Below are 25799 nucleotides of genomic sequence, written 5' to 3' on the forward strand. Positions count from 1 at the left end.
AATAGACCCAAACATCTCCGGAATCTCGGCTCTGATGGCAGCGGCCACCTCCTCATGGATGATCCGACGGATCTCCTCATCGCTCACCCCACTGCTCTCGGGGTTATGGCATGTCCCAACCATGATCAACCTCTGAAATACAACATAAGAAATATCAGGAATACTCTCGAGCATACTCACACTAGATAACTTAAACATCCTCTCTCCTGGTACTCCAAAGGATTCTTACTTGGACTGCATACCAATCCGGTGTCTTTGATAGTACGTGCCCAATACTATTGTCCACACCGAATCGATATACAACCCAAGTCCTCCTCCTAGGATCCCAAATCGTAAACACTCTACTCTCTCTATGCACTGGCTACTCTCAATAGCCCTCCCCTGAGCTCCTCACTGCTACCTACTCACTCTCTCAAAGTGTCTCCTAGCAGCAACGATCTCCTAAGCTAAGGCATCACAAATCAGGCCGACTCTAGTCCTAATAGGAATACATAGCCTCTCTAACATGCACCACATAATATCTCATAACTCATATCATATAATGTAAAGGTATTTTGGGAATTCACCGTTCGGGCGCTGGCTGACCGTACACACCTTCCACTCTGTTCGTTTCCAAAAACCTCTTTTTCTTTTTAGAAAATTTTATTTTTATTTGAAAATTCCTCAAATCCTCGATTTGAGTTCAAATACGCCCGAAGGTGCATCCGAATCCCTCAAACCTAGGCTCTGATACCAACTTCTAACACCGTAAATTTTCAAAATAATTTTTCATTTCCAAAATCACATAATGTTTCACATCACAAATCAAAATCCATAATCAATTCTGTTTTCAAAAACAAATCCCAAGATCTCTGATATAAAAAAAATCTCCATCAGTGTGTGTGTACGTGTCAAGCCGTCGCCTTCCCACGGTCCTCGCTGGTACCTGAGACATCAAACATAACAACTGTAAGCATAAATGCTAAGTGAGTTCCCCAAAATACCACATACTACAAATACGCCACTCGAGGCTAACCCGACCCTCTGGTCGAGATGTCTCAGCGGGACCTTCCAGTCCCGCAGCTCGTCGGACCCTCTGGTCCAGTCATAGCTCATTGGGCCCTCTGGCCCGATCTGAATCGTTGGACCCTTCGGTCCGGTCTATATAGTCATACAGCATACAATAGCACATAGTATACAATCTCATAAATAGCACATAATCTCATACATAACACATAAGACCCTCTGGTCAACTCATAATACCACTCAAGGTAACGTATAGTGAGAAGACTCACCTCGCGTGTCTCGGTAACTCGTAAAGCTCTCAACCACTAGTGCTCGATCTCCCGAGCTATCGTCCTCCTACAATACAGGTGTATCTTTACTTAATACTACTTGACTCTGACTGACTAATACCACTAAGTCAAACCAGTCAACACTGGTCAACGGTCAACGGTCAACCCGACTCGCCGAGTCTGACGTCGACTCGCCGAGTCCCTACAGGAACCCGATTCCCTCTGAATCTCTTCCAACTCACCGAGTCACTCACCCGACTCGGTTACACAGTCCCTGGTCCAAAGTCTCTGAACAACCCGCACCAACTCGCCGAGTCTGGGATTGGACTCGGCGAGTGCACTCCATGCACAACCTCAAATGACCTTCTAAGGTCAGATCCACTCTAGTAACTCATAGAACCAGTCCCCTTAAGCTTTTTAACCACGTAAAGTCCAAGTCTTGGTGCTCAATAAGCATCATAGAGCTCATTAATGGAGGTTTAGCCTCAAATACATAGATCCCAATCTAAAACCTCCATGGATGCACATAAAGCTTGGGCAAGGAGGTGCTCTGGACCTCTATGGGTCTAGATTCAGAGCCATAACTCGCCAAGGGACCATAATGATGCTAGATCTAGCCACAAATGGGTTCAAAAACCCTAAATCTATATGAACATCACAATAACAAAGAAGGATTCGAATGGTACCTCAGATGTGATGTCCTGGACCTTAGCTCTTCAAGAATCCACCCCTCTCTTGCTTCCTCTTGGCTAGATCTTCTCTTCCCTTGCTACACAATAACTCCAAGAATCAACAATGGCTTCTTCCCTCACTTGAATCACTCAATTGATCTAGGGTTTCACTCTGGGGACTAATGAGCGCAAATGACGGCCATAAGGCCCTTTAAATAGGCCGCAAACCCGAGAAATTAGGGTTTCATTAAATGTCGCAGACTCGCCGAGTCTACTAAGGCGACTCGCCGAGTCCGAGCATCAATCCGGATGAGAACCCGCGTCTTAACTTGGCGAGTCTATGCACCAACTCGCCGAGTCCCTTCTCAAAACTCAAAATAAAAAGATTAATTAATATACCTGAAATCCCGGATGTTACATTATTGCTACATAACAATCAAGGTAATATATTAAACCCATTCTTATGTTAATATGATTACTTGTATGCTAGATAGGGTTTATAGTCTTGGATAACTTGCATGTACAATAGTGAAACCTAGATCCAAGCATTAGGGTTTATATGAGCACATAGGATGTTCTTAGGACCAAAACCCATCAGTGGTATCAGAGCCTAGACTGGTTTCTATTGTATTGATGCATTGTATGATTGAAAAATTCGATTTTTGTGTTTCTGGGGGCTGGACTCGCCGAGTCCATGCCTGACTCAGCGAGTCGGCTCGACAGAAGGAGGGAAAACCGGGATTTCTTGCTGTTTTTGCTTAAGGATAGTTGCCTTATCATATTAGATCAATATAAATCTGATTTTATGATATATTTGACTATATTCTTGATCTAATTGAAGATATTTATCAATTAATAAAATAGTTGTTTCCTTATGTGATAATTGATTAATTATTTTGATTAAATTGGTAAATTGTTTTGCAAGAAATCATTAAGTAAATCAAATATGGATAATTATGTCATTAAATGTTAATTTAGATTATTTGTTATTTGGTCTTTGTGCTTTGAAAAGTTTCATATTTTCCCCTTTAGGTTTTATAGTTTAAATTTGAACCCAAAAAGTTTTGTTGTTTTGAAATTTAAATAGTTGAAACTCTAATGTTTTGAAAAATGTTTCAAAACTTGCCCTCAAGTTTTGGAATTTAATTTTTGATTAATAGTTTAATTTTGATGTATATTTAAATTCTAAACCCTAATGTTTTGAAATGTTTCAAAACTTGCCCTCATGTTTTGGAATTTAAAAGTTGATTAAAAGTTTAATTTAGGAATGTTGAATTCTAAAACCCTAGTATTGTTTTGAAAAGTTCAAATCACACCCTTATGGTTTTATTAATTAATTAAGGTGTGTAAATTAAAGAAGTTTAATAAATCCATAAAAGTTTTGGTTTAAAATTTAATTGAATTAAAGGTATAATTATTAAATTTGACCACCTAATATTTTAAAAGTGTAAAATACACCGTATACTATATATAACATTAAAAGTCTAACATTATATATATGTATGAGTAAAAGTCAATCTTACCGTTAGTAGGCGTCATTCACGAAGCTGGTCTATAAGGGGTGTTTAAGGAAATTGCCTATAAAATGGCGATTGAATGGGTATCCACTCTTACCCACCGCACTCTTGACTAGTGGAGGGTCGTTAGCCGAACGGGTAGGATAGGACAAAGACCTTCCATTATAAGTATAATGAAATACAAAAGTAACTGAATGTTTTACAAATTCCCAATCATAGTTGTTGGGTCAAAATATGGTTTAAACTTTACTTTTCTAGTCAATTGTATTTTACTGTAATATTTGTGAATTTATGGTCATGTTTACGGCTGAGTTTACGGCCGTAAACTCATTTACGGCCCATTTGTTTCCGGCCCATGTTCCCTAGTATAAATAGAGGTGTTAGGGTGAGGAGTAAAGATTGATGAACCCTAGAGATTATACGGCCAAGAGAGAGAGAGGAAGAGAGCATATTGTGTGAGAGAATCTATTGTAAGGAATTTCATTCATATCATCAATACAATCAAGATTCTTAATATTATTCTTCTCCTTCTCTTATATTTGATATGACATCATCCGTTCGACTGGGATTCCGCACCATCAAACGGATCTGACTGATACACGGGCAAATTAGGGACTTACAATTGGTATCAGAGCCAAGTTGTATCAGTCAATTTTGTTAGATTTGGAGCATTATTTGATCTTATTTTCGAAATATTCTTGCGTTTTTGGTATCAGAGCCAAGTTGTATCAGGGGGGTTTGTTCTTTGTGTTTTTCATAAAAAAAGGTTTTTGATCGAGTTTTGGAGCAAAAAAAGGCGAAAATCACTGTTTTTGGTCGTAACCTGCGAGGGGGTGGCGGCCAGCAGCTAGGGTTTCCGAGGAGTTCACGGCCCGAGGTTTGCGGATTCGGCTCGGAGTATACGGATCAGCAGTTTGTGGCTCTGTCTCACACGTTTCTGGCTTCTGAGTTCTCGGCCTCGCAAGCAGAAGCCTCGATCAGCAGCCTCGTCCTCGCAAGCAGCATCTCGCCTCGCATTAAAAATAAGACGCGCATTGGAGTAGCCGGGGATCGAACACGAGACCTCTAGCTCCCAAACCAGGGGCCTTACCAGCTGATCTCGATTACTATATGGAATAAACATCCGAAACTTAATTCAAAAAGACTCCTTTTCGGTTCCAAGTTTCGCACAATTGTCATTTTTAGCCCAAAATTAAATTTTTTTAATTTTAAATTCCTTTTTCATAAAAAAAAATTAATAATAATAATAATAAATAAATTAATAAAATTAAAATTAATAAATAAAATTATATTTTAAGTTTTTTACTTTTATTTATTTATTTATTTATTTTAACTTTTGACCTTAAATTTTGACTTTGACTTCCAAGTTTGACCTTTGACTTTAAACTTTGACTTTCTCGTTTGACTTTTAAACTTTCAAATTTAGCTTTTCGGTTTGACTTTTAAGTTTGACTTTTGAGTTTAATTTTTTAAATTTGACTTTTAAGTTTAACTTTTTAAATTTGACTTTTAAGTTTGACTTTTCAAGTTTGACTTTTGAGTTTAACTTTTTAAATTTGACTTTTGAGGTTTATAATAAAAGGGTTTGACTTTTAAGTTTTATTTTAGCTTCTAGTTGTGCTTTTAATTGATTTTAAGGTCTACGAGGGAGTTGAAAACATGAAAGAGAGTCGTCAGGATATGTTAAGACAAAATTTAAACATTTTCGATTATATCCCTGGAGAAACCCTCGAAACTCAGTTGCAGCGATTTACTACACTTACTACTGAGATGAATATAGCTATGATCTTCTTGTCCAAATCTGAGATAAACAAAAAGCTACTAAATTCACTTCCGAAATCGTGGGATATGAACGTGGCTGACATCAAAAAGACAAAAGATCTCAATCGTCTTAGTCTGGCTGATATAATTGAAGAACTTAACGCTTTGAATTGTTGAAAAACAATGAGTTCCACAAACCTCTCGGTCAATGAAGTTTCATGTTCTCAATCATGTGAAGTTTCATGTACGCTATCTAGTGAAGATACGGTTAAATTTCTTCGGGAACAAATTGATTTATTAAAAAGGGAAGTTGAGGACCTAAGATATAAAGGATATCAACTCAGGAAAGGACAGAAACCCCTAAAGGCTGAATTAGAAGCAAAAACCAAAGACTTTAGGAGACTTCAAGAAGCGTATAGCAACAAGTGTGAAAATTATAACTATATTAAGAGAAAAATTGCTGCTGTAACTGAAGAATTTGATGCCTTGAAAATTAAGTGTGGAAAAGCAGACGTTAGTTATAAAAATTATACTGCATCAAGTCAGACAGTCGAGTCCTTATATGAAACCCAATTAAAATTCAAAGAAAATCAAAACAAGGGTCTAGGGTATGATAGTGTACCTCCTCCTTATAATCATAACTACACATCTATCCGTATGACAGAGGACGAAACTGACAGGGAGCCAGATCTTCGATATGGCAAACGAGCTGCATTTGTGTCAGGAGGAGTTATTAATGTTGAAAATACTAATGTTTCTACTTCATGTGCAGGTAAAGTAGTAGAAGATGAGAACAAGGAGAGCACCATTGAACAAACCAACATCTCCTTGAACTCTGAATCTGTTGCTTCGAACTCAACTGCTTCTAATCAACCTGCCGTTGAGAAATACAGGCCTCCAATTCCAACGCAAAAGAGTGCCTATTGCAAGTGTGCATGTGGGAACAACAAGAGACAAGGCAAAGATACACCACCAGGGGAAGGAATAAATAACTTCACAGTGAAGAAAAGGACTTGTTTTCACTGTGGAACACCTGGACACATTGCCAGAAATTGTCCTAATCGCGCATACGTTCCCTACTATGCACAAGGATGGCAGAACGCGCCAAGAGGGAGATACTCCAAAAGAAACCCCTCAAGGTCACGTTCAGACCATGATGACTGGAATGCGCACAAGGCCACGCATCCGAATCCCAAGGGCAAGAAGGAAATGTCAGCCAACAAGCCCAGTTCAAGAGATGCTCCTGTGAAACCAAGACCGATTAGGTCAAAGTCATCTCGGCAGTCGGCCTCAAGTTCCAAATCAAGTACTGAGCCACCCATCGGATCGAACAAGAAATGGATTAAACCCAAATATAGATGGGTACCAAAGGTGAAAACTCCCAAATCACCTAATGCTTCTAACGTTTCTACATCTTCTGTTTGTGATAAGTAGGATATGTCATGGGAGAGAGTATCGTGCGTTGATGACAAAGGTCGACCCAGTTTCAAAATGGACTAGGTTCCAAAGACCAACTGATCCCGCTCTGTGTCGGAGCAGCTATGGAGGCATATCATCAAACTTCGGTTTGTTGGTAGTAGCTGTTCCAGTCACATGATATGAGGCATCTCTCAACTGTACAACACTCAGACCATTATTTGATAGTATGTGTCCTTTGCGGGAAAGGAAGAAAGGAAGGGATCACATGGGGTTTGTGCTTAATGACATGAAGAATTTTCAGATCTGTTTGAGTTTACGCGTGCTGTTCTCAGACCTTCTGGATGCAAATTCAATCGGTGACTTACGGTTTGAGTTTTCTTCTCTATACTCCTGAGTTTTTCTTAAGCTGATTCGCTTTAAAGACTAATTTTTTTTAGGGTAGTTTAAATTTGCGCATTTATTTTCGTTTCTCTCCTATGCACAAATTTAGGGGAGAAATAAAAACAAAACAAAAATTAGAAAATTTAAAAACATTAGAAAATCAGAAAATAAAAAAAATATATTGGTTATGAAATGTGTTTGAGGGAGATGTTTTTGGGAAGTGATATTATCAAGTGATAACAGGCAACCTGAGTCTGCGTAACTGTAAGTCCTTAATCTGCCCGTGTATCAGTCATATCCGTTTGATGGTGGGGAATCCCAATCAAACTGATGATGTAATATCAAAATAAAAGAGAAAGAGAAGAAGAATAATATGAATCTTTGTATGTATTGATATGAATGAAGATCCGGATACAAAAGATTCACACACACATAAAAGATCATGTTTCTCTCTGGCCGTAAACTTCTTCTAGTTCATCAATCTCTACTCCTCACCCTAACACATCTATTTATACATGTTGGATATGGGCCGGAAACACATGGGCCGTAAATGAGTTTACGGTCGTAAGGTGTTTACGGCCGTAAACTCAGCCGTAAACTAGACCGAAAATTCATAAACTATTACACAAAAATATAATTGCCCAGAAAAGTAAAGTATAAACCATATTTTGACCCAACAATCTCCCCCTTGGTTTATAGCTTTCTTTTCTTAATGACCCAACAAGCTCCCCCTAAAAAATAGCTGACTTTCTTGATAATCTTCAATGAGAGCTTGGCTTCAGCTTTAACCTTCGATTTCTTCACAGCATCAGGATGAACATATGAATCTTCAATGAATGACTTCATCTTGAGCACTTGAGGTTTTCTTCAGAATTTAGCATTGAACGCACGTTGGGTGAGGAGGCTTCTTATACTGATTCTTGAAAGATGGCGCATTCAGCTTGAGAATCTTCAAAGAGAAAATCAGAGAGAACAAAATCTTCTGGATCACTTCATCATGTACAAAGATAGCAACAGACTGATTGAGGAGGCTTCAATGCAATCCGTCACATAATCTTCAATTTCAGCTTCACCTTGCTTCTGGGGTTGAAAGATTGAGTTTGAAAGAATAATCTTCATTTCTTGCTCCTTTGAATGCGAATTCTTCGATGCTCACGGACGAGGCTTTGGCTCAGAAATCTTCAACACAAACTCCATGAGTCTTACCTATACCTGAAATCACTTTTCAAGACAAAAATAAAACTAAAAGAAAACTTAGCACACAAATTAAAACAGAAAGAAAAATATTTTTGGATTTTTTTTTTATTTTTCTGAACAAGAAATAAACATAAATAACACTATTTTTGGATTTTTTTTATTATTTTTTTAATTTTTAATTCTCCCCTAATATTTAAATTAGAAGAAACTATGACAAATTTAACAAAAACAAAAATGATATCTAAATTTAAGAGAGATTTGGGATCAAAGTTTTTAGACAACCTTTATCCACTTGTCGGTACCTTCCATATTCACATCTTTGTCTGGTCGATCGTCGGTATTGTTGTCCACTTAAACACGAAAAACTGTGACTTATTTAGGACATACTATTTGTTACAAGACAAGGTGAACTTAAAAACCTAAAATTTATATCTGATTCTAAATTCTTTGATACTATATCTTAAGGTCCATTCAGCTGATGACGACCAGGGATATTGCTGTCCACCTAAATTGAGCAGCGAGATCTATAGACAATCTGTATGTGTTCAAATTTTAAGTGTACTGGAACGTGTTTCCCGCTTCCTGATATGCCCAAGCCATCAAGAACTTCCAGAGTACTCCTTACACCAGGTGAGCAGACAACCATTCAGAGAGAGAAGAGATTCAGAATTCTATTGCTAACTACTTCAGAGGGGTTGAGAAGAAGAAGGTTGCATATGCTGTGTACCAGGTCAGATTAGAAGTCGCGCAAAGGAGACAGCATATGGCTAACAGATGAGAAGTATTTCACCCATTTATATATAGCCTGCAGAGAAATAGAGTCGCATATGTTGTGTACCAGGTTGGATTGGAAGTCACGCAAAGGAGGCAACATATGACTAACAGAAAATGATATTCTACAGACCTAATCTATCGGAATTTACCAGTCGCCCCATCCAACTGGAATTAAGGACAGAATCTGCACATCGAGGAAAAGTTAAACCACGGTTCCAAGTACGGGTTCATTTAATGTGACGAGTAGATTCCCATATATATCTCCCTACTCAACCTATCCGAGCGTCGTATTGTCAGGCTGAACGTATCTAACTAGGTCAAGATTTGTCAAGTCTATAAATTTCCTAAGTTCAACTCTGCCTAGTCATGTCCATTTAAAAATTTTCGTGCCTACCGACGCCTCAAACCAGAGCATAGACCCTTCAACTTTGGCTACGTTACGCAGACTTAGGTTGCCTGTTATCACTTGATAATATCACTTCCCAAAACATCTCCCTCAAACAGATTTCATAACCAATATACTTTTTTTATTTTCTGATTTTCTGATGTTTTTGGATTTTTGAAAATTTTCTAATTTTTGTTTTGTTTTTATTTCTCCCCCTAAATTTGTGCATAGGAGAGAAATGAAAGTAAATGCACAAATTTAAACTATCCTAAAACAAAAATTAGTCTTTAAAGCGAATCAGCTTAAGAAAAACTTAGGAGTATAGAGAAGAAAACGCAAACCGTAATTCACCGATTAAATCTGCATCCAGAAGGTCTGAGAACAGCACGCGTAATCTCAGAACAGATCCGAAAATTCTTCATGTCATTAAGCACTAACCCCATGTGATCCCTTCTTTTCTTCCTTTCCCGCAAAAGGACACATGCTCTCAAACAATGTTCTGAGTGTTGTACAGTTGAGAGATGTCCCCAATCATATGCCAGGAGCAGCCACTACCAACAAACCGAAGTCTGATGATATGCCTCCATAGCTGCTCCAGCACAGAGCGGGATCAGTTGGTCTTTGGAACCCAGTCCATTTTGAAACTAGGTCGACCTTTGTCATCAACACACAAAACTTTCTCCCATGACATATCCTGCTTATCACAAACAGAAGATGTAGAAACATTAGAGTCGTTAGTTTATTTGGGAGATTGATCCTTTGGAACCCATTTGTAGTTGGGTTTAACCCATTTCTTTTTCGATCCGATGGGTGCCTCGACACTTGATTTGGAACTTGAAGCCGTCTGCCTAGATGACTTTGACCTAACCGGTCTTGGTTTCATAGGATCATCTCTTGAACTAGACTTCTGGGCCTGCATTCCCTTCTTGCCCTTGGGATTCAGATTCTTTGCCTTGTGGGTTTGATTCTTGGCCTTGTGCGCGTTCCAGTCACCATTGTCTGAACGTGACCTGGAAGGGTTTCTTTTGAAGTATCTCCCACTTGGCGCGTTTTTCCATCCTTGTGCGTAGTAGGGAACATACGCGCTATTAGGACAATTTTTGGCAATGTGTCCAGGTGTTCCACAGTGAAAACATGTCCTTTTCTTCACTGGGGAGTTGTCTCTTCCTGCCCCTGGTGGCATATCTTTGCCTTGTCTCTGATTATTTCCACATGAACAATTGCAGGAGGCACTCTGTTTCGCTGGAACTGGTGGCCTGTATTTCTCAACAGCAGGTTGATCAGAAGCAGTTGAGTTCAAAGCAACAGACTCAGAGCTCAAGGAGTTATTGGTTTGTTCAGAAGAAATCTCCTTGTTCTCATCCTCTGCTACTTTACCTGCACATGTAACAGAAACATCAGTATTTTCAACATTAATAACCCCTCCTGACACAAATCCAGCTGGTTTTTCGTATTTAAGATGTGCCTCCCTGTCAATTTCTTCTTGTTTCATAGGGATGGATGTGTAGTTATGATTGTAAGGAGGAGGTACACTATCATACCCTAGACCCTTGCTTTGATTTTCTTTGAATTTTAACTGGGTCTCATATAAGGACTCGACTGTCTGACTTGACGCAGTATAATTTTTGAAACTGACATCAGTTTTTCCACACTTGATTTTTAAAGCGTCAAGTTCTTCAGTTACAGCAGCAAGTTGACTCTTAACATAATCATAATTTTCACACTTGTTGTTGTACTCTTCCTGAAGTTTCCTAAAGTCCTTGGTTTTAGCTTCTAATTCAGCCTTAAGGGGTTTCTGTCCTTTCCTGAGTTGATATCCTTTATATCTCAGGTCCTCAACTTCCCCTTTTAATAAATCAATTTGTTCCCGAAGAAATTTAATCGTATCTTCACATGATTGAGAACATGAAACCTCACATGAATGAGAACACGACACTTCATTGACCGGAAGGTTTGCTGAACTCATTGTTTTTCGACAATTCAAAGCGTTAAGTTCTTCAATTATATCAGCCAGACTAAGACGATTAAGATCTTTTGTCTTCTTGATGTCAACCACATTCATATCCCACGGTTTTGGAAGTGAATTTAGCAGCTTTTTGTTTATATCGGACTTAGTCAAGAAGATCCCGGCTATATTCATCTCAGTAGTGAGTGTGGTAAATCGCTGCAACTGAGCTTCCAAGATTTCTCCAGGGATAAAATCAAAAAAGTTGAAATTTTGTCTTAATGTCTCCTGATGACTCTCTTTCATGTTTTCAAATTCCCTCAAAGACCTTAAAATCAATTAAAAAAAAACAACTAGAAGCTAAGATAAAAATTAAAAGTCAAATTTAAAATGCCCTTTTTTTTAATAAAAAATCAACCTTAAAAGTCAAATAAATAAAAAAACAAGCTCAAAAGTCAAACTTGAAAAGTCAAACTTAAAAGTCAAACCGAAAGGTTAAATTTGAAATTTTAAAGGTTAAACGAAAAAGTCAAAATTTAAAATCAATGGTCAAACGTGAAAATCACAATCAAAATTTGAAATAAAAAGTCAAAGATAAAGAGAAAAAAATAAAATAAAAACAATTTATTATTATTATTATCATTATTATTTATTATTATTATTATTATTATTATTATTATTATTATTATTATTATTATTATTATTATTATTTTAATTTTGGATGAAAAGGAATTTGAAATTAAAAGGAATTGAGTTTTGGGGTTAAAAGTGTAAAAAATGTGAAATTAGAACTGAAAATGACGGGTTATATTTAAAACTTCGGAGGAAAGGAACAAGTGATCAGCTGGTCGAGTTGGCCAAGAGCTGTGTCAATGACCTAGAGGTTGCGGGTTCGATCCCCACTACCCCCAACTTCGCGTCCTCCTTTTTAATTAAAATGCGCCTATAGACCAACTAAGATGCTGAGCCGAGCCGATTCTTCAAGCCGCCGAGCCGAATTCCGAGCCGACTCCGATGTCCGAGCCGAGCCGCAAATACCGGAAACCCTAGCCGTAAACGGGAATCCGCCGCCGGCCGTGAACAGTTTCCGGCCGTAAACTCCGGCCGTGAACTGTTTTCGGCAGTAAGCTCTGGCCGAAAATAGTTTAAGATTACATGAAAATTCGACTTTGAAGCTCCAAAACTTAATCAAAAACCCCTTTTTATGAAAAACACAAAGAACAAATCCCCCTTATTTTTGCGAGATCTATCCAAAAACGCAAAAATATTTCGAAAATAAGATCAAATATTGCCCCAAATAGAGTTTACGGCCCAAGAACTCGGTGTTTACGGCCGTAAGCTTGGACCGTAAACACAGAATATTCGATTTTTGGATGAAACAATAAACCTTTTGACTGATACAACTTGGCTCTGATACCAATTGTAAGTCCCTAATCTGCCCGTGTATCAGTCATATCCATTTGATGGTGCGGAATCCCAATCAAACTGATGATGTAAGATCAAAATAAAAGAGAAAGAGAAGAAGAATAATATGAATCTTTGTATGTATTGATATGAATGAAGATCCGGATACAAAAGATTCACACACATAAAAGATCATGTTTCTCTCTGGCCGTAAACTCCTTCTAGTTCATCAATCTCTACTCCTCACCCTAACACCTTTATTTATACATGTTGGATATGGGCCGGAAACACATGGGCCGTAAATGAGTTTACGGCCGTAAGGTGTTTACGGCTGTAAACTCAGCCGTAAACTAGACCGAAAATTCATAAACTATTACACAAAAATATAATTGTCCAGAAAAGTAAAGTATAAACCATATTTTGACCCAACAGTAACGTACCCAAAGTTGAAGGGTCTATGCTCTGGTTTGATGCGTCGGTAGGCACGAAAAATTTTAAATGGACTTGACTAGGGAGATTTGAACTTAGGAAATTTATAGACTTGACAAATCTTGACCTAGTTAGATCCATTCAGCCTGACAATACGATGCTTGGATAGGTTGAGCAGGGAGATATATATGAGAATCTACTCGTCACATTAAATGAACCCGTACTTGGAACCGTGGTTTAACTTTTCCTCGATGTGCGGATTCTGTCCTTAATTCCGGTTGGATGGGGCGACTAGTAAATTCCGATAAATTAGGTCTGTAGAATATCATTTTCTTTCTTTCCGTCTGTTAGACATATGTTGTCTCCTTTGCGTGACTTCCAATCCGACCTGGTACACAACATATGCAACTCTATTTCTCTGCAGGCTATATATAAATGTGTGAAATACTTCTTATCTGTTAGCCATATGCTGTCTCCTTTGCGCGACTTCTAATCCGACCTGGTACACAGCATATGCAACCTTCTTCTTCTCAACCCCTCTGAAGTAGTTAGCAATAGAATTCTGAATCTCTTCTCTCTCTGAATGGTTGTCTGCTCACCCGGTGTAAGGAGTACTCTGAAAGTTCTTGATGGCTAGGGCATATCAGGAAGCGGGAAACACGTTCCAGTACACTTAAAATTGAACTCATACAGATTGTCTATAGATCTCACTGCTCAATTTAGGTGGACAACAATATCCTTGGTCGTCGTCAGATGAATGGTCCTTAAGATATAATATCTAAGAAATTAGGATCAGATATAATATCTAGGAACTTAAGTTCACCTTGTCTTGTAACAAATAGTATGTCCTAAATTTGTCACAAATTTCCGTGCTTAAGTGGACAACAATACCGACGATCGACCAGACAAAGATGTGAATATGAAAGGTACCGACAAGTGGATAAAGGCTGTCTAAAAACTTTGATCCCAAATCTCTCTTAAAGTTAGATATCATTTTTATTTTTGTTAAATTTGTCATAGTTTCTTCTAATTTAAATATTAGGGGAGAATTAAAAATTAAAAAATAATGAAAATAAAAATAAAAAATAAAAAAAAATAAAAAAAAATCAGAAAAATTAAAAAAATCCAAAAATAGTGTTATTTCTGTTTTATTTCTTGTTCAGAAAAATAAAAAAATCCAAAAATATTTTTGTTTCTATTTTAATTTGTGTGCTAAGTTTTCTTTTAGTTTTGTTTTGTCTTGAAAAGTGATTTCAGGTATAGATAAGACTCATGGAGTTTGTGTTGAAGATTTCTGAGCCAAGGCTTCGTCCATGAGCATCGAAGAATTCGCATTCGAAGGAGCAAGAAATGAAGATTATTCTTTCGACATTCAATCCTTCAACCCCAGAAGCAAGGTGAAGCTGCAATTGAAGATTATGTGACGGATTGCATTGAAGCCTCCTCAATCAGTCTGCTGCTATCTTTGTACCTGCCGAAGTGATCCAGAAGATTATTTCTCTCTGAAGTTCTCTCTGAAGATTCTCAAGCTGAAAGTGTTATCTTTCAAGAATTAGTACGTAAAGCCTCCTCACCCGACGTGCGTTCAATGCCAAATTCTGAAGAAAACCTCAAGTGCTCAAGATGAAGTCATTCATTGAAGATTCATATGTTCATCCTGATGTCGTGAAGAATTTGAAGATTAAAGCTGAAGCCAAGCTCCCATTGAAGATTAACAAGAAAATCCAGCTACTTTTTAGGGGGAGCTTGTTGGGTCAATTAAGAAAAGAAAGCTATAAACCAAGGGGGAGATTGTTGGGTCAAAATATGGTTTATACTTTACTTTTCTGGGCAATTGTATTTTACTGTAATATTGTGAATTTATGGTCATGTTTACGGCTGAGTTTACGGCCATAAACTCATTTACGGCCCATTTGTTTCCTGCCCATGTTCCCTAGTATAAATAGAGGTGTTAGGGTGAGGAGTAAAGATTGATGAACCCTAGAGATTATACGGCCAAGAGAGAGAGAGGAAGATAGAGCATATTGTGTGACAGAATCTATTGTAAGGAATTTCATTCATATCATCAATACAATCAAGATTCTTAATATTCTTCTTCTCCTTCTCTTCTATTTGATCTGACATCATCCGTTTGACTGGGATTCCGCACCATCAAACGGATCTGACTGATACACGGGCAAATTAGGGACTTACATTAGTTACTTAGGCAAAAGTGAATTGATGCAATTCCATGAAATTACACTTTGTGCCCTTGCGAAGACGTTAGTGGAGCGTGTGTGGTTTACCGGCACACTAAATGGTTCTAAGCAAAGGTAGCAAAGGGTGACTCGATGTTTGTCATAGTTCGGTGGAGCGTGTGTGGTTTACCGGCACATCGAATAGGTGATTGTAACATGTGGGGGCACCATGTAGTTGGCATGGTTATTCACACCCGCTTTGTGATCCTCGGCATCCCAGTCACAAACAAGAGGGGCATATCGAGATTTAAACATGCCATTGAAATGATTCAATGAATCTCATAGGATCTAGGAGTTTTCATAGATTTAAAATTTAAATTTCTTTTTCGTTTTTCATGGTGGAAATTAGTGAATCGCCATTCACTTACCTTCAAATGTTCTGCAATTTGGGTTACGGCATCTTTCTCCCGAGTTGTAGAATATTGTGTTGGGTACTAGCCTTAGTATTTCATTTGGGTGATTTACTAAGGACTCAATCAATCAACTAACTTGAATTCGTTTTCTCCCGTTTTGTAGATATCAAAGTTCGACAACTATGGTCTTCCCAAATCTCGTGGAACAAGCTTTCCACATGAAGATGATATTCCACGATTCGATCAAGGAACAAGAAATCATGCTTCACTTCCTCCACCTCCTCCAATTATTCTCCCTAACCCACAAGTTCAAAGGCTTGAAAAGTTCAAGATCACTCAAGCCCTTTTGGCAAGTAAACATAAAGAAGGAAAGCCGGTGTCTGCACACGTCCTAGGGATGAAGTCACACATTGATAGGTTAAGAATGTTGGGATCTGTTTTCTGTGAGGAAATGGCTGTTGATTGGGTTCTTCAGTCACTTCCTAACTCATACAGTGAGTTCGTAAGAGAGTACTATATGATGAACCGCGACGTGACCCTTATAGATCTCACCTATATGCTTATTGCTGCTGAATCAGAAATGTTTTGGCGCAATGGAAAAGCAAAGTTGATTGGTGAATCTGCCTTCAAGACCTCTATGGATATAGACAATGGCAATGAAAGACATGCTATGATCGAAAAGTTTAATCATAAGAGAAAGTCAATGTCTGAAGTAGTTCCATGTCATGTTCCAAAAGAGTCAATTTGCTTTTATTGCCAAGAGAAAGGGCATTGGAGACGAAGCTGTCCCATTTACCTAAGAGATCTAAGAGATGGGAGAGTCGAAACGTATGGCTCTAATATAGGTAAAATCCATTAACTAACTCTTTTAAGCTTCTATTCTAGATTCTTAATACATAATGTGATAAGATTACAATTGATGTTTTGTAAGATCAAAGAAACGAAAGGAAGCTTAAAGGAAGAAGTGAGCAGAATCTAACCACGAAGGAATGGATTTCGATCGCATTTCTCGAAGATTAGATTCTTGAGCTACTACTTAGAGTTAGAATTAGATTGCTAAGAAAGATGTATTAGCATAGTTTTTCAATGAATTGCATTGTAAGGACAAAAATTTTCCGTAATAAAATAAATTTTGATTTTATATTATTTATTTATCCTTGTAATGGCGTATATAAAAAATTGATGTTTGAATGTTTCTATTATTAGCAATAATGGATTTGGTTCTTATATATGTTATTTATGGAAAGTCGAGAATTTACCAAATAGGGAGAGTTTCTCATCGCCCAAGTTTCAATTGGACAGAAATTTGGAATCATGCAACTTGGTTGCATGATGAATGAGAAATTTCATATTTGGAAGTTAGACTAATTCGTTGACAAAGTGTCAAGTGAAGGACTAGGAGATCGAGCACAAAAAGTTGCGTATTGATCAAGTTCACCATAAGAGTAATAAGATATTCGTCATGGTTTACTAAAAGTTTAGTAAATATGATTACACTTATAAGATTAAGTGTAATTCGGAATTGATTAAAAAGGTTTAAATCAATAGTAGAACGAACAAGAAGAATCAAGTAGGCAGAAAGATAAAAGTTTCTCCATTTTAAGAAGAAGGGAGAGTACCTTTTATGCTTTATGATGGGTCTTAATGATTAAGAACCATATCTCAATTGATCCTCTAAGTGAGTCTTAGTACAATTGTATGTCTAAGAAGAGGAATCAAGAATTGAAGAAATGGTTAAATCAAGAAGTCAATCATACTTCATTCCAAAAACAAGTCTTAGAGTTAAGATTGTGAAATTGAGTGATAAGTATTAAGAAGGTTTATAACATTCATCAAATGTGGAAAGTAGTGATGTCTTGGATAAGACAAAGACCAACTAGGACCAATTTATGAAGAGTTTTGATAAAAGCTACACTAACTCTTGAATATTTGTTTGTCAAAGAAATGTTTTGACAAGAGAATCTTATATGTCAAGGAGTTAGTGGGATTCTTAATGGTCTTGAAAGGTTTCAAGAACAAATCAAATAAACCTTATCAATCATCACTAGCGAACGAGTTGAGGTTTACAACCTATCGTGTTGACATTATTTTGTTTCTATGTCATTCCAATCGAGTTAATTATGCATGGGAGTTCTATGAGTTCTCATTTGAATGCATAAAAGACAAGGACCTTGATCAATGGAAAGTACATTGATAGGAAAAGGTGAGCTGCTTAACTACTTGGAAGACATGGTGGGCAGCTATGCTACCATGAAGTCAAGAAATCAAGATCAAGAAAGTTTGATCCATATGAGTTTGAATTTGTCGTAAACTTTGGTTTTGACAAATTCACATGGATAGGAACAAATACACCGTTTAAATCTAAGTTTCATAAGATTTCCTCCTTCATGAAAATGATTGTGAGGAAATGCTTTCACTAAGAAAGATTTTAAGAAGATAGTGATTGTAAAATTGCATTCTCGAATTCGATCATGGTTACAGTATCCCTTTCCATGATTTGAATTCTGAGGTTTGGCAATTAGTCTTAATTGTTTAGACACACATATGAACTATCTAAGGCAAAGGTGTATAAGTTCAAGAAACATTGATAAATGATTATCAAAGCACTAAGTATTAGAAACATGAACTTAAGAAATTCAATAAGCATTGTTTCTCTGAAAGTTAAGCTGTTTTTGAATACATGTCAAAGCTAGTGGGAGCATAAGTGTTATGTTTATAATAATCATCATGATAGTGGGAGCATAAATGTTATGATTGTATGATTATTAAGGAAAGTATTGCAAGTTGGCAATATTAATTATAGAAAACAAGAGTCATTCTTTGCAAAGTTGTAAGGATGGAATAGTTGTTTTACTATAATTAAGGGAGAGAATATTATGCTTCATTTCAAATCTAAAGGTTTACGTTGTGGAATGTTACTAAATTTAGTCAAGGGTACATAGTGTGTTCTTAAAATTTCGATTATGATTACGGCATTCCTCTTCACAATTCGAATTTTGAGAACATAGCAAATAAAACATTATGCGTCATGTCCCATACGCTTCGGGTATAGGATCGATTGCAAATGCTTTAATGTTTGACCTTTCTAAAATTTTCCAAATGTCAAGCGCATTTAGAGGGAAAAGGGACTAGAATTGGTTTTGACTAAAATAATTAAACAACTATCAAAGGACAATCCAAAGTTTGACGAGGATTGGTCGCTTGTGAGTAGTTGGAAGCATGGTATTGGATGGACCATATCGACATTATTATGAATAGAAAAGATTCTATTAAGAATGACTTGTCATATGGAAATTATGGAAATGTTTCCATATTGGATGGACCATATCGACATCATTACAAATAGATAATATTCTATTAAGAATGAGTTGTCATATGGAAAATATGGAAGCGTGTCCATATTGGAAATTGAATATTGAAAATCTATGTCTAGATTAGAAACTTTTATGCAAAAGGATGTTCAAAGGAATGTACTTTGAGTGAGAGACATCATATCTAAGGAATTGTCTTGTAATAATGTCCGATAGAGGACTTTGTAATATCATTGGCAATAGCCTTTGTGAATTTGATGCAGTGACATTACGAAATGATCATTGCATAGAATGTTAGAATCTAGTATATTTTATAAGTAACAAGAATTTGATATTCTCACACTTATGAAAAAGGATTTGGAGTTGTGAAATGAGAATGATTGGAAATGTGTTCAATTTGATCTATTTCACAAAGTAAGAACCATAGGTAAACATTGTGTGCATGCTAAGAGCATGGGACAAGTGTAATAATTCAAGTAAGAAGTTGATTACCCGAAACGACAAATAATGAGTAATCGATATGGTGATAAATAAAAGGTGTTTTATTTATACTCAAAGGTTTGAGGCCATATGGGGTTAGTATTATTCTTGTGTTTCACATTTGCATGTTTTGACTTCTAGAATAATTGAATTTATTAAGAATAATCGAATTATTTGAATGGGCCACAGTCGTTCATATGTTGGAAGTAGATATGAATGAAGACTGTCGTGAATTGGTGTGTGGATTGTCTAAAAGAGTATTAGACATAAGCAAATATTTGCTGCAACGTTCATGAGTGCTTATGAATATGATTTGAGCATTGGATTAAACCCACACTCACTTGGATCACTCCATGAATTGTATCACGAGTGATTGGTGAGACGATAACATCTTATATTCTTGAAACCGAGATGTGTGAGTTGTATCTTGCAAATCGGTTGCACATTGATAATATGTAAACGCACTAGTAACTTGGTGTTATAAAACATATTGTTGTGTGTGATTTGGTGAGTAAGTGCAAGCAAGCATTGTATCAAAGTTTATCCGTTCCTTTTATCCAAGGTAGGATAAAAGCGATATCTTTGGGCCCCTCGATGATTTTGTGATGACAAACGTAAATGCTCGGCCGGGCTAAGGCTAATTTGATTTGTTCAATTAGTCAGTCGTCATAAATCGGGAATCGAGATATAGTACAAATAGAATGATTTGAAATCATATCTCGTATGATATCTAGAATAGAGGAATATATGATCCCTTATCTAAAGGACACGCGTATCTGATAGGATCAGAGTTGACAACGGCTTTGGGAAGCTACGATTGCAGATCAAGATCTGAAGTCATACGCATAATAGTTATTAGACTTATCCAAGTGGGAGACTGTTGGATTAGTGTCTAAGTCCATAACTATTTTGGTATGTACTTGACCCGATGGTGCATGGTCCTTTTGGGTTGCCTTCACCAAAGCAACTTGATAGGATGAATTATGGAGAGAAAGGATTAAATATGATTTATTAATATATTATGAGAATAATATATTAAAGGAGAAATCATATTGGTTAATTAATATTAGTCAATAATTAATTGGTAATTAGTTTTGTGACTAAAAGAGATTAATTAAACTTAAGGGACTGGAATTGTAATTATAAGATAATTGCAATTTGGGCCATGGATGGCCTTATATTAAGGAGTGGACGAATTCTATGGGGAAGCCCATGGGGAAATCGTCCAAGGCCTTAAGGAAAGGGATCCATGGGTTGCTTAGGGCTTAAGCATCCAAATTAGGGTTTCCTTGTTAGATAACCCTAATAGCCTCCTATATATATAGATCCCTTATGACCCAAAAACGTGGACAAGCATCCTTCTAGGGTTTCACACGTTTTAGGGCAGCCTCCTTCCTCTCTCCTCTTCATCCTCTTGCTCTTGGTGTTTGTGAACCATTAGAGGAGTGCCATTTGTGACTCTAAGCTTTCTAAAGTCAATAGAATAAGGATTTGGGATTGTTATTGCTACATAACAATCAAGGTAATATCTTAAACCCATTCATATGTTAATATGATTACTTGTATGCTAGAATTAGGGTTTATAGTCTTGGATAACTTGCATGTACAATAGAGAAACCTAGATCCAAGCATTAGGGTTTGTATGAGCACATAGGATGTTCTTAGGACCAAAACCCATCAAGACGTACACTGGGCGTAATTCCAATATGCTGGGTGTACGTCGAGGGACCCCGCGTTTCATTAACTCCATTATGATGGGAGTAACCCAGCCTTACGCTAGGCGTACCCACGCGTGTCCCATGGATGCATGGCCTCACCTTGTCAACTTTTTCCATCAAGTACCAAAAGTGACAATATCTTCAAAGTGCCATAGCTCCTTTATTCTAAGTTCGTTTCCGACGAACTTTATATCCATGAAAAGGTGGCAAGAAGCCCTACGCTTTCTAGCAACACACCCCGACCCGAAATCTTCTCAAATAAAACCCATTGCCCATAAAAGACCGAAACGACCTTACTCTTTGATCTCGGGGAACCATAAATATATTCTCTTAGAACGGGGCGTTACACAGTAGTTCAGTGTGCTTGATGCCTTTGTTATTCAAGCCTGTCTTTGTGTTATGTGTTCCGGACTTGGGTTCGATACAGTATGCAGTATATTTGATTATGCTAGTAGTTATGATTATGCTATGCTATGTTCAGTCAGTTTCCGGACTTCGGTCCGATGTAGAGGGCAAGGCCCTGGTTAGTTCCGGACTTCGGTCTGATGCAGAGGGCGAGGCCCTGGTTAGTTCCGGACTTCGGTCCGATGCAGTTTATGGACTTCGGTTCAATGCAGAGGGCAAGGCCCTAGTCAGTTCCGGACTCTGGTCCGATGCAGTTTCCGGACTTTGGTCTGATGCAGTGGGAAAGGCCCAATACGTGTTTATATGTTGTTGTATGGTATGTGGTAGTTTGGGGGAGCTCACTAAGCTTCGTGCTGATAGTTTTAGTTTTGGTTTCAGGTACTTCCGCTAGCAAAGGGAAGAGCTTGGGTTGATGACATCGCACCCACCACAGCTTCAGTTTTATCCTTCGAGTTTTATTTAGACATTTTGTTATGATTGATATAGTTTTGTTTTGACATAGTTACTATGACTTTTGAGTACTTATTCCATGGTTGTTGTTATATTTGACATTGGATGATGTGATTTTTAATAATATTATAACAAAAAAATTTGGGTTGTATTTTGGGTCGTTACAAGTTGGTATCAAAGCCTTGGTTTGAGGGATTCAGGCTTACTTTCGAGTGTGTCTGAACTCAAACTATGGAAATGGTGAAAGATTTTTTAAAGAGAAACATTTTCAAAAAGAAATTTTGAAAAGAACTTAGAAAGAAAAAGTGTTTTCTTAAAAAGGGGTGTGGTGCATGCGATCAGCTGAGCTCAAGTAAATACTCCCAAACTACCCATACAAGCTTATGTTATGATTATTAGTTTCAGTTTCATTAGAACATCATGCTAGAATAGGACTAAGGATCTAGGAGGATGCCTTATGTGCCTGCTATATGTGTTTCAGCTTTATGAGAATTGCATGCTAGTATTTAGTAGACAGCAGTAGGATAGCCTGGTTAGGTTATGCCTGATAGTATGAGCTTAGCATTGTATGCTAGTGCAAATTAGTCAGAATGATAGCCAGAGTGGTATATGCTTGATTATGTACACAATACCCGAATGCTACTTGCTTTGTGCTTTTAAGAGTTCTAGTTGTCTTTCACTAACTAGTAAACGAATATGTTAAGTTACATATTGCAAGGACTAAATAATTTCAGAAGGTTAGGTCTAGATCTATTTCGTAGCTCTCATTTGATTCCAACCGTTATAGGGTAGGATTCCTCATTCGAAGAATTATCTAGTCTGAGTGATATGTAATAGTACTCACAAGCTAGTTAGGGGAAGAAAGTGGGGACTTCTATGCAGCTGATGGCGGAGAGTGGGTTGGTGAGCACCCTAGGGCTAGCCTAGGATGAGATTAGCATGAGATCAGCAGTAGTAGTAGAAGGGACTTGTTAGAGTCGAGGCAGTTCTTGGGCAAGGTACAAATAGATGTGGAAGGTAGTAGGGGCCCATACTACTGAAAGCAGAGGATCTGTACTTGAATCAAGGAAGGCCAAGGCGAAACCAGGAAACTGGTAGTAATAGTGATCCCTCGAGATATATCAGTATTTCTGACATTGTTGTTATGTGTTTTAGAATTGTGGTTTTACGCCCTAGACCAGCAGTCGGTAGTTCAGGGGCCGGTGAGGGATCAGGACTAGGCTCAGGTGCCGATCATTTGGATGATCAGACCAAGGAGTTTCTTTCTTCAAAGATTACTTGCATCATACTCGAGCAGACTCCTGTGATCTTTGGTTCGATCAAGGAGGGAAGTTTAGATCTGATGGATGAGAGGTTGAGCACCTTTCGTGCTGAGGTGGCGACCATGATGGGGTCATGCACGCTCACGTTCAGGGAGTTCAGAGCCTGTGGAGCTCTTGACTATCATGGGGTGCAGGACCTCATAGCGAGTACCAGGTGGTTGACGGATGTCGCCAATGCTTTCCGCACCAGCAGATGTCCCGAGGGGGACAAGTTCAGACTAGCATCCTATCTTCTGAAGGACAGGGCACGAGATTGGTGGGAGGAGATCGGGCATGTCATCGGGGATAACACAACACTTGATGCGATGACTTGGGCTGATTTTTATACCAGGTTCAGAGCCGAGTTTGCATCGGTTATCGAGGTGCAGCAGTTAGCCAGGGAGTTTCGGGATCTCACCCAGACTACAAAGACAGTGGCAGAGATTACCGCCAAGTTCAGGGAGAGGGCTCTTCTCGTTCCCCAGTACGCAACTAATGAGGAAATAAAGAAGGCCCGTTACCATGAGATGTTTCAGAGTGATATCCGCCAGTTTGTGAGCCGGACCAGCTGCAAAACGCTGGATGACATGATTGCTAGGGCTCGTGAGAGAGAGAGAGAGAGAGAGAGAGAGATTGATCTAGAGATGGAGAAGAAGAGGAAGCTAGAGGCGATATCTGGCACTGGGAGTTCGGGCAAAAAGCCCAAGGTATCAGATCACAGATCTAGAGGTCAGCAGAGCCACGACCGGTGTAGCAAGTGCGGGAGATTGCACGATGGGCCGTGCAAGGTGGGGAGTCCCGGTTGCTACAAGTGCGGCCAGAGCGGGCATATGAGCAGAGATTGTACAGCCACTCCCACCATTACTGCTGTATCAGATCTGATTTGCTTCCATTGCAATCAGAGGGAATATAAAAAGTCTCAGTGTCCGAGTTTGCCAGCAGCAGCAGCAGCAGGGAAGGTGGCAGCACCTACCCCTACAACATTGAGGATTACAGACGACCGTCAGGGTCGAAGTGAGCCACCAGTGGCGAAGAGTAGAGCTTTTCAGATGACATCAGAGGAGGCGTGTGCGACTCCTGATGTGGTGACGGGTATGTATCTTCCCTTCATCTCTTTATTAATGTTGATTGTTTCTTATGGTTATATGTTTTTTTATATAGGGTCGTTCTTAGTGAACGACATATAAGCTACAATATTGTTTGATTCGGGGGCTACCCGATCATTTGTTTCACTTGCGCTTAGCAAGAGGTTCAGTAGAGCTCCGAGGGAGTTGGATTGTCCACTTGAGGTTGAGATAGCTGATGACAGGATCGTCAGGGTCGCGAGAGTACATAGGGCTTGTTCGCTGCAGTTATTTGATGAGCAGTTTTCAGTGGATTTGGTTCCTATTCCCCTGCGAGGGAATAAGGTCATAGTGGGTATGCATTGGCTTAGCCCCACTGGGGCACTGATTGATTGTGAGCTACAGTTAGTGAGGGTCTGCAGCCCTGGTGGGGGAGAGTTGGTGATTCAGGGTGAGAGGCCACATCGCAGACCGATTCTTTGCTCGGCAGCGAGAGCTCGACGTTACTTCCAGCAGGGTTGCGTACAGTACATTGCCTATGTTTTGGATGCCCGGGGGAAGGGCAAGGCGAATGTTGACGATGTACCGGTGGTACATGAGTATCCAGATGTATTTCCAGAGGATATGCCTGGGATACCTCCGGAGAGACAGGTTGAGTTTCAGATTGACCTGGTTCCGGGTGTGGCTCCGATAGCCAAGGCACCGTATCAGTTGGCTCCTCCAGAGATGCATGAGTTGTTTACGCAACTGCAGGAGTTGCTAGACAAGGGTTTCATCAGACCGAGCAGTTCACCATGGGGAGCCCCGATCCTGTTTGTGAATAAGAAGGATGGGTCGCACCGTATGTGTATAGATTACCGGAAGTTGAACAAGGTAACGGTGAAGAACCATTACCCACTCCCGAGGATAGATGATTTGTTCTACCAGCTTCAGGGAGCATCTTGGTTTTCGAAGATTGATCTGCGCTCCGATTATCATCAGATGCGGGTCAGAGGTGAGGATGTTCATAAGACAGCTTTTAGGACCCGTTATGGTCATTATGAGTTTTTGGTGATGTCGTTTGGGCTCACCAACGCTCCAGCCGCATTCATGGACCTCATGAACCGCGTATGCAGGCCGATGCTGGATCGGTCTGTGATAGTGTTCATTGATGATATCTTAGTTTATTCCAAGACTCGGTAGCATCATGAGGAGCACCTGAGGGAGGTGCTAGGGACTTTAAGGAAGGAGAGACTTTTCGCGAAGTTCTCCAAGTGCGAGTTTTGGTTGCGCGAGGTGCAGTTCCTTGGACCTTGTCAACCAGAAGGGGATATTGGTGGATCC

This window comes from Lactuca serriola, chromosome 6 (genome assembly GCF_051521515.1).
Source record: "Lactuca serriola cultivar US96UC23 chromosome 6, Lser_US96UC23_V15, whole genome shotgun sequence".
NCBI classification, from domain to species: domain Eukaryota; kingdom Viridiplantae; phylum Streptophyta; class Magnoliopsida; order Asterales; family Asteraceae; genus Lactuca; species Lactuca serriola.